General features: G+C 41.3%; 1 pseudogene; it reads left to right on the forward strand.

The window, feature by feature from the left end:
• Positions 1-6,795: 6,795 nt before the first annotated feature.
• LOC122648309 lies at positions 6,796-8,452 on the forward strand (annotated as a pseudogene).
• Positions 8,453-9,058: the final 606 nt, after the last annotated feature.

Genomic DNA, 9,058 nt, shown 5'->3' on the forward strand with positions numbered 1-9,058 from the left:
CATTTAGGAATGGGGGAAATGAGGTGAAGGTTAGTTTTGGCTTGGATACTTCGCGAAAGGATTTTAAGGGCCAAAGAGAAAAGGAAAGGGGAGAGGGGGCAACCTTGACGAATTCCGACTTTAGAGTTGAAAAAAACGGCAAGAGAGCCATTGACAATAACAGAGGAAGGGGAGGAGATGCAAGTGAAAATCCAACGAATGAAAGGGGCCCATCTGGGAAAGTACTTCACAAATGAAGTCCCATCTAAGAGAGTCAAAAGCTTTGTGGATGTCAATCTTCATAAGGGCGGCGGGAGAGTGAGATTTTCTGTCAAATTGACTTAATTGATGTTGTAAAGGTTTTTGTTAGATATATGGCCAGAATACCGTGGGGGTATTATGGACCTTTTCTTTGTTATTTAATTAGTTTTGTATTATGTGGTTTAGTCCCACATTGCTCATGTACATATTTTACTATTGTATTATTCTTATAAATAAGAAGGTGCTTGGGATGAATTAATCATCCAAGCATAGAGTTCTAATTCAGATCCACTTAACATGGTATCAGAGCTGGTTATGAATTAGAACCATCCACGATTCCCTCCCCTTCTCTAATTCTCGATCTCTCTCCTGTTCTCTTCTCTCCTCTTCTTTCCTCTGTTTTGCATTGTTCTTCTTTGTCCCATAGGGCAGCACTGATGAGGTGATCTATTGATCCAGCTGCTGCCCTCCCTTGTTACCTCACTTCATGATATGAAGAATTGATCGATAAGGTGCTGCCCTCCTTTGCTGCGAATATTGAAGACTTAAGCCTTCATTGGACAGATTCACATTATATTACAAGGATTTTGTTCACTATATTGGAGCTTCAGACCTGCGGCAGATCAGTATTCCAGCACCTACATCAAGCTACATCAAGTTCTTAAGATCGATATCTCTTCACACTTTCAGGGTTTTTTTTCAAAACCTTGACAATTGTCGATCTTGGGGTTCCACTTATCGATTAATTCTGATTTTTGAGGAGTGCTTCACATCTGTTCAAGTGTCCTTCGCCTGCAATTTCAGCCTCATACAGTCATTTTTCAGGCCTCACATCATCTTATCGATTTCAGCAATTTCAGTGGTTTTTTCAAAACCACGAAAATATCGATCTCAAGGTTTTCTCTGGCTCTGTTGCTGATTCTTGGAGACACTTATTCCTTCATTATTAGAAGGCTTTCATCCTTGTTTCAGCCCTTAACTTGGAGGTGTTCTTGGTTTTCTCTTCACAATAGCCCTCTTCTCCGATTTGGGATTCTTTACTGTCTCCATGGGTGACTCTGTGGATTCGATTGCTACTTATGTTGGTGATGGAAACAGCAAACAGTAGTATCATACTTTCTCTCCAAATCCAATCAAGTTGGATGGCACCAATTACCTACTTTGGTCAGGTCCGCCTCCTTTGCTATTTGGCCGTGGCCTATCTGGGTCATATTAGGGGATCCACTCCTATGCCTACGAGGTTGGGGCTGCTCAAGACAAGTGGCTTGCCAACAATAGAGTTCTTATGTCCTACTTGATTGGTTCTATGGTTACGGATCTACAACACAATTTTCTTCTCCTTGATACTGACCTCGGAAATTTGGGCTGCTTCGAAGGAGACTTATGGACACTTGGCAATGATGCCCAGGTATATGAAATCGGAAGAAGGTCCTTCACACTACTCAGGGAGAATTGATAGTCTCCAAATACTATGCTACCTTGGCAGCGCCTTTGGCAGCAATTGGACCATTTTTCCGATTTTCACCCAAGTAAACGCTGCAGATATTACTTCTTATAAGCAACACATGGACAAAATCAGGGTTTATGATTTCTTGGCAGGATTAAATGTGGAGTATGATCAGATTCGGGTTCAAGTGTTGGGTCATGCCTTTTCCCACACTAACAAAGTCATATGCCCTAGTCTCCTCTCGAAGAAAACCGTAGGGCTGCCATGTTGCACCCTCCTATTATCGTGACAGATCGCCTCTCCAGGCCGCTGCCCCTGACACTCCCTGCACCTAGTGGCATTGCTTCTCTTGGTGATTCTACTATAGGTCTCGTTGTTTGTGAGCATGTCACAAACCTTACCACACCAAGGAGAAGGCCGAAACTTCATGGGAAACCGGCTGATTTTGAAGCTAAAAGGGTGCCAAGACAAAGATAAAGACAAAGACCAAGGCCCATCAGGATCGAGATCATATCGCAACTCCTGCTGCATCGACGGTGGTCTATCCGGGATGATCTACAGGCCCTCCTACGTATGCTCGGGACTTCACTGTGCTGCCGCTCTACTACATCGCCTCGCCAATTCCTCGGCTCCTTCAGGTTCACTTTGCCCGGTCAGGTATTCCATTTGTAGGTCATTGTGCCTCTGTGGCTTCCCATCCTTGGATCATGGATTCCGGAGCTACGGATCATATGACCGGTTCCTCTACCTGTTTACGATATTCTCCCATCGGAAAGATAAGGTCAAGTGGTGATGGGTCCCTTTCTTAATATCCGGAAAAGGACTCATCAATTGCACTTCCTCTCTTCCCTGTCTTCTGTTTTACATATTCCTAATTTTACTACTAACCTTCTTTCCATTAGTAGTATTACTCGTGATCTTAATCGCAAAGTCACTTTTTTCCATCTCATTGTGTGTTTGAGGATCGGCATCTGGGAAGACGATTGGATTGGGTAAAGTGCATGGTGGCTATGACTGCTGATGACGGTCGCTTCTCTCCACCACCATTGCCTTCTCCGCTGCATCGAACTCCTGGTCTCTTGAACTTTACCGATGGCACTCTCGGTTAGTCACCCCCTTTCGAATTTTAGCTCATTTATTTCCTCATTTGGTCACCCTACATACTAAGGATGACTTTTTTTGTGAGGCTTGTGTTCTGGCCAAACAGACACGTTCAAATTATCCTATTTCAAATAAAAGGAGTTCTTCTTGTTTTCATTTGGTACATTCTAATGTTTGGGGCCCTAGTCGCAAGCCCTCTATTTCTGGTCATCGCTGGTTTGTCTCTTTTATTGATTGTCATTCTCGAAACACTTGGGTATATCTTTTGCACACTAAAAATCAGGTTTTCTCATGTTTTAAGCATTTTCATAAGATGATTCAAACTCAATTCCAGGCTACTCTCCAAATATTGAGAAGTGATAATGGAACCGAGTTTATGAATCACAATTTCAAAAATATTTGGCTGATCATGGCATCATTCACCAAACTAGTTGTGTTGATACCCCGCCTGAATGGTGTGGCGAAAGGAAAAACCGCCATTTGTTGGAAATGGCCCGGGCTTTGATGTTTGGGAGGAATGTTCCTTCTCAATATTGGGGGGATGCGGTTCTCACTGCCGCCTATCTCATCAATAGGCTCCCTTCTCGGGTTCTTAATTCCCGTACCCCTCGATATTTCTTGGGCCATTCCTCCTTTATTGTCCCTCCCAAAGTATTTGGGTGTGTGTGTTATCTTTAGGGATACCAGATCTCCAGTAAGCTTGAGCCTCGTGGGCTCCGTTGTATTTTCTTGGGTTATTCTCCACCCGAGAAAGGTTATAAGTGTTACCATCCCCCTTCCCGTCGTACCTTGGTGAGTATGGATGTTGTTTTCCATGAGGCCCTTTCTTATTATTCTTCACCACCTCTTCAAGGGGAGAGTTCTAGTGAAGATGTGCCCTTTGAGATTCCTCCACTAGAGGTTCCTCTGGCTGCTGTCCAGCCTCCTTGGACGGCACCCACGGCTGCTGCCCAGCCTCCTTTGACTGATGCCCAACCTCCTTTGGATGATGTCCAACCTCCTCCGGCTGTTCCTCCCTCACCTAATGGGAATCCTTTACAGGGGGAGACCATAGAAAATAGTGTTGTTAATGTTCCTATTCAGGGGGAGCGACTCACCCGTCAGAGAACTATTGGTGCATTTCGAAGAGAATTGACAATTCCAACATACTCACCTACACAAGGCAGAACCAACAGAGGCGATTCGAATCCCTTTAGCACCAATACCCATCCAATCGCGGCTCCGGATCCAGATCCTCCATCTCCTGGTAATCCCTCTTCTTCCGACCTACCTATTGCTCACCGCAAAGGTACTAGGACTTGTACTTTACGTCCCATATCTCGTGTTGTTTCTTATAGCTCTCTTTCTCCATCTTTTCGTGCTTTTGTATCTTCTCTTTTTCGTTTCGATTCCTAAAACTTGGCAGAAGCATCTACAGATGGAAAGTGGAAGGCAAGAATGTTGGAAGAAATGAGAGCACTACATAAAAATAATACATGGGAGCTTGTGACTCTTCCTCCGGAAAGAAACCAGTTGGATGTAGATGGGTCTTCGTGGTCAAACGAAGGCGATGGTTCGTGGATCGATATAAGGCACGTCCGGTTGCAAAGGGTTCACTCAAACTTATGGAGTTGACTATCGGAGACCTTTGCACGCGTGCGGCTTCAACTGTCCGGTGCTATTATCTTGCTATAAATCTTGGGTGGGATCTTACGTTAGATGTCAAGAATGCCTTCCTCCATGGGGAGCTTGAGGAGGAGGTCTATATGGACATTCCACCGAGGATTTCTCGATGACAGGACCAGGCAAGGTCTGCAGGCCCAAGCGTGCACTTATGGGCTGAAAGGCTACCCTAGGGCATGGTTTGGCGATTTCACAAGGCTATGATTTCAGCAGGTTATAGGCAGAGTAATGCTGATCACACTTTGTTTATCAGACGAGTTGGTGACAAGGTAACTCTTCTCATAGTCTATGTGGATGATATTGTGGTCACTGGTAATGATGGCGATGCTATCAGGGATTTGAAGCTCCTCCTTGGCCGTGAGTTTGAGGTCAAAGATCTTGGTCCTCTGAAATATTTTCTAGGGATAGAAGTTGCTCGCTCTTCAAAGGGCATCTTTCTTTCTCAAAGAAAATATGTCCTTGATCTATTGACTGACACAGGGCTGCTAGGCTGTCATCCTTCAGATACTCCTATGGAAGCTACTAAAAAACTTAGGGAGAAAGAGGGTGAGCCTGTTGACAAGGGTATTTATCAGCGGTTAGTGGGCAAGTTAATCTACCTTTCTCACACACGACCTGACATTGCAGTTGCTGTGAGTTTGGTGAGCCAATTCATGCATGATCCCTATTCCTCTCATATGGATGCAGTCCGTCGTATTTTGAGGTATTTGAAGTCTGCTCCAGGAAAGGGAATCCTTCTATCTCCCACGGGTCACCTTAAGATTGAAGCCTATACTGATGCCGATTGGGCTGGTTCTCCTGACAGGAAATCTATCTCTGGTTACTGTTCCTTTGTTGGTGGGAACCTTGTCACATGGCGTAGCAAGAAGCAGAATGTTGTGGCCAGGTCCAGTGCTGAAGCCGAGTTTCGTGCGATGGCCCAAGGAATTTGTGAACTTCTGTGGCTTAGAGGATTATTACAGGATATCGGTGTTGCTGTCCATCTTCCCATGATGCTTTATTGTGACAATAAAGCAGCCATTAGCATTGCTCATAACCCTGTCCAGCATGATCGTACTAAACACGTGGAGGTTGACCGACATTTCATCAAGGAGAAGCTTGAGGCCGGCCTCATTTGTGTTCCTTTTGTGAAGTCTACTGATCAACTGGCTGATGTGTTCACTAAGGGACTGAGTAGCAAGCTGTTTCATCCTATCTTAGTCAAGTTGGGCATGCATGATATATATGCTCCAACTTGAGGGGGAGTGTTAGATATATGGCCAGAATACCGTGGGGGTATTCTGGACCTTTTCTTTGTTATTTAATTAGTTTTGTATTGTGTGGTTTAGTCCCACATTGGTCATGTACATATTTTACTATTCTATTATTCTTATAAATAAGAAGGTGCTTGGGATGAATTAATCATCCAAGCATAGAGTTCTAATTCAGATCCACTTAACAGTTTTCATCTCCCCCCTATGTTACTGTTATTGATCTGTTCGACATATTGCAGTGAAGTAGTTTTAGAGAGATGCATGTAATTTTTTGGGAGAGGAAGGTCATGGCTTTTGGACATGGATCAACATTGAATGAAACTAACTGTGTTGCTTTTAATTAGTTCTCGTTTTCCACATTTTGATGAATCATTTGGTAGTCACCATGGAGGGCTTTGGTTGTTGTTTTTTGCATTAACGTAGAGGAAAAGGAAATCCCTTTCAAGGGGTTTTCATTTTCTTCTATGATGAAAGTTCTTTTATTCTTTAACAGACAATTTCTGTCTCATTGAATCTTTTTTTTTTCTCTCTTTTGTGAAATAGGTTTCATTTTCTTCATCAAAATGGACTTGTATTTCATCGAGCACAGAATCAATTTCTTATCGGTATAGGGAAGAAGAGAACCAAACAAGGCAATCATTGAGTTTAGTTATAGAATTAATCGGGAAAGATGCAATATCATGGGGTCAACCAAATTAAACAGTTCGAATAACATCTTTAGATATACTGAAATGCATCAAAATAATTGTCAGGCAGAATGTGCTTAATTGAAGCATATTACAAGGGTTTGAGCTTGAAACTTTGAGTTTCCAACAGCGTTTTGTTCTGGGTTCTTATGATTTACTGCCATTTTAAGATTATGAGAAGGGACTCGATTCTTTTATGGCTAGATTGTTAGGGATAAGGGAAGTATGTAGGTTGTAACATATATTATTGATATTTGAAGTTCATTGTGAACTTTGTCTTTTGTGGTTATTTTAGTAGTTGTTCCTTGTTCTGAGGAGTGAAAAGCCCCAGTTCTGGAGTGCACTCTTTTCTCTGTATCTGGTAATACTGAATGTCTTAGTATTTGTTGTTTAGGGTACTATTTGAATGGCTTATTCAGAGCTAGATGAGATATGCTTTCAACCCTAGTCCATCAACATTCCGCAATTTTATCTCCAAGGACCCATCCTCTCCATTTCCTGCTGAGTCTGGAGATAACATCTGTACATATCATATGCTTGTCCCTGGGCCTCAAGGTGCATTTCTTATATATATATATATATATGTAAGACTTCAGAAAGCCATCAATGTCACTGTAAGTCATACCTCAAATTATCTTCTCGGGTCTTGGAACCTTTCCGTCTCTTACCGTATTACATCTGATTTGTGTGTATGCTTTGTATAGTCTGTTCAAACCAAATGGGGAAGAACAAAGGACACTGATGATCATATGCGATGGGTCTTTCCTTCTTCAAGCACAGAAGTACCAGGTGCTGAACCCGATCCATTGAATGGGATGAAAAATATCAGAGAACTTTATGAGCTTGCTAGTGCAAACTATTCTGGAAAATATACTGTTCCTGTATGTATACCCCTTTGTTATTTTTTTTCTATGGTTTATTTTCTGCACTTTGTTAATGTTGTTACATTATTTTCCTGTCCAACAGGTTTTATGGGATAAGAAATTGAAAACAATTGTGAGCAATGAGAGTTCTGAGATTCTTCGTATGCTGAACACTGAATTCAATGATATAGCAGAGAATGCCAGTTTGGACCTTTATCCTACTCACTTACAATCCCAAAGATGAGACTAATGAAATGGTATATGATTGGATAAACAGTGGTGTTTATAAGTGTGGGTTTGCTACCAAGCAAGCAGCATATGACGAGGTAACTCATGCTATATTGAAGTATCTCAGTATATTTCTTCTACTTAGGTCTTTAGTATATGTTATCTTACTAACATTATGTATGCCTTTCTTCTAATTTTGAAGGCTGTGGTAAAATTACATGAAGCAATGGACAAATGTGAGGAGATACTCAGCAAGCAGCGTTATTTATGTGGGAAGACACTTACTGAAGCTGACATTGGTTGTTTGTCACTCTTATAAGATTTGATGAGGTATGAAGATTCGTTATCGAAGTTAGACTCAAATGTTTGATTTGTATTGCTATTTTTACCAGGGACACTTATAGTGTCTTAATTATTTAGCAAAATCTCTTATTACAATGAGATAGCTCTGTATAGTTGTCAAATCATAAAATTACACTTTCATGAATCTGAGTCAGGCTGTGTTGATACCTTACTGTTCAAATTTTGTGAGCAACAGGTTTATACTGTTTACTTCAAATGCAACAAAAATTAGCTATGTCAATACCCAAATCTGTTCAATTACATCAAAGATATTTTTCAAATTTCCGGCATGAGTACCACTGTTAACATGGAGCATATCAAGGGACACTACTATGGAAGTCATCCTACTATTAACCTATATGGTATAATTCCTGTTGGTCCTAATATAGATTATACTACTCCATATAATCGAGACAGATTGTCTTCTTAAAAGTATAGTGTATTTCTTTTTGTAATTCGTTGAGTGCAAAAGGTTTATTTTCTTTGTTATTTGCTACTTAAGACAGTAAGAAGAGGTCTTGACATGCCGAAACTGTAATAAACCTTGTCTTTGCTCTCTCATTCATGGTGGGAAATAACCTTTCTATCTACCATTACACAGAGATTGGTGATTTTATTTTTATCAGTTGATGATTTGGTAGTACTATACAGAATTATTGTCTACTTCTTAACTGTTACTCATAAAGCACTTAGGTTCCATTGTTTAAGATGCTGTTGGCTCCTCAGCTCCTCCTACAGTTTCCTATCATTTTGGTTCAATCATAATCTATGTTTTAATAATTGGATTTTGAATCAGCCAAATAGGCCAATTTGACTCGGAATCAACTGGGGCCGATTGCATTTCCCCAAATTCCATGTGTACTGAGTCTGACCGAGTTAGGAAAGTCTGATTGATTCCCGACTGATTGAAATCAGAATCGATGGAGACTGATCTGTACCTGATTCAGTTTTTTAAACCTTAACTTCAATTGTAAAACCTAGGTGACGCCTTGGACACCTTGATCGCCTTGGGTCTCCTAGAGACTGATCTGTACCCGATTCAGTGTTTTAAACCTTAAATATAATTTTAAAGCCTAGTTGATCATGCCTTGGACACCTTCATCGCCTTATTAGTTTCGCCTTGTGTCCAGTCCCCTTCAACGCCTTGGGTCTCCTATATACCACGACAACTTTGATCACAATGTTACTTTTTACCACAAAGTTGAAGGATATGAAAATACCAACCTATATAACAGA

Source organism: Telopea speciosissima, unplaced genomic scaffold, assembly GCF_018873765.1.
Source record: "Telopea speciosissima isolate NSW1024214 ecotype Mountain lineage unplaced genomic scaffold, Tspe_v1 Tspe_v1.0748, whole genome shotgun sequence".
Lineage (NCBI taxonomy): Eukaryota > Viridiplantae > Streptophyta > Magnoliopsida > Proteales > Proteaceae > Telopea > Telopea speciosissima.